This window comes from Macaca thibetana, chromosome X, assembly GCF_024542745.1.
Source record: "Macaca thibetana thibetana isolate TM-01 chromosome X, ASM2454274v1, whole genome shotgun sequence".
NCBI classification, from domain to species: Eukaryota; Metazoa; Chordata; class Mammalia; order Primates; family Cercopithecidae; genus Macaca; species Macaca thibetana.
In genome coordinates this window covers 70503343-70504784 of record NC_065598.1, presented here as the reverse complement: position 1 = coordinate 70504784, position 1442 = coordinate 70503343, and the positions used below count along the sequence as shown (strand labels likewise).

The window sequence follows — 1442 nt, the reverse complement described above, 5'->3', positions numbered from 1 at the left end:
GAAGATGAAAAAACTACCATCCCCATATATAACTAATTTGTGCTGTGCACCAACAAGAACCTGCTTTAAATTTCCATGCCAATGTACAACCCCCATACTGTACCAGGCAAGGTTAGTGGCTATTTAAAATACCACCAGGACAGGGCTATCTAAAGACACATTTGGTAGTGTGTTAACTATACAAAAAAAGACACTGTACAGTTTAAAAACAAACCTTACACAGCCTTACGTTTCAATTTTTTTCTTTAAAAGGGGTGAGTTGTGTACAGGGGGGTTAAATGCTTTATAGACAAGAAAGAAACTGCGCTAGAACCAACTTATTCATCATCATCATCTTCTTCATCTTCATCTTCTTCACCTTCTCCTCCTCCTCATCCTCTTCATCTTCCTAATCTTCCTCCTCTTCCTTCTTTTTCTTGCTTTTTTCAGCCTTGACAACCCTCTATTTTGCTGCATCAGGCTTTCCTTTAGCTCGATATGCAGCAATATCCTTTTCGTATTTTTCCTTCAGCTTCGCAGCCTTCTTTTCATAAGACTGCTTGTCATCTGCAGCAGTGTTATTCCACATCTCTCCCAGAGTCTTTGCAACATCACCAATGGACAGGCCAGGATGTTCTCCTTTGATTTTTGGGCAATACTCAGAGCAGAACAGGAAGAAGGCTGAAGGAGGCCTCTTAGGTGCATTGGGATCCTTGAACTTCTGTTTTGTCTCCCCTTTGGGAGGGATATAGGTTTTCATTTCTCTTTCATAACGGGCCTTGTCCACCTTTGCCATATCTTCAAATTTTCCTTTCTCTTTAGCAGATATGGTCTTCCACCTCTCTGAGCACTTAGAAAACTCTGAGAAGTTGACTGAAGCATCTGGGTGCTGCTTCTTATGCTCTTCCCGACAAGTTTGCACAAAAAATGCCTATGATGACATTTTGCCTCTCGGCTTCTTAGGATCTCCTTTGCCCATGTTTAGTTATTTTTCCTCAGCTAGGCACAGAGTCGCCCAGTGCCCATCCGACTCTCACTTGCCCCGGCACTGTCTCTATGGAGCTCAATGTACTGCAATCTTATTTGCCATTTTCTTAATTGGATTACTGGCTTCAGGGTGGAGCCCTTGGATGAACAGGGCCAGGTAGCATGCATTAAGAGTGGTAAGACAAAAAAATGGAGAAAAGTAATTCCGTTGACTGAGAAGAAAAGAGTTTTCCCAGAAAAACAAGATCCAATAAGAGAAAAACATAAAGACCTTTAAAATATACTTATAACTTGAATATCCACTTTTAATTAAGCTGAGCATGCTTTAAGAAAATCCTTTGAAATCCTTTGTTACTCGACTTTAGCCATGCCAAGCACTTAAGATTTTTGGCTTTTGAACTTTACAAAAAATAACATCACGGGTGAAACCGACAAGACTTAATTAGGTTATGACTTAATCACGAGCATACAAGGCA

At 40.6% G+C, this 1442-nt stretch overlaps 1 pseudogene; it reads right to left on the bottom strand.

The window, feature by feature from the left end:
* Nucleotides 1-254: 254 nt before the first annotated feature.
* On the bottom strand, nucleotides 255-1052 carry LOC126946292 (high mobility group protein B1-like; annotated as a pseudogene).
* Nucleotides 1053-1442: the final 390 nt, after the last annotated feature.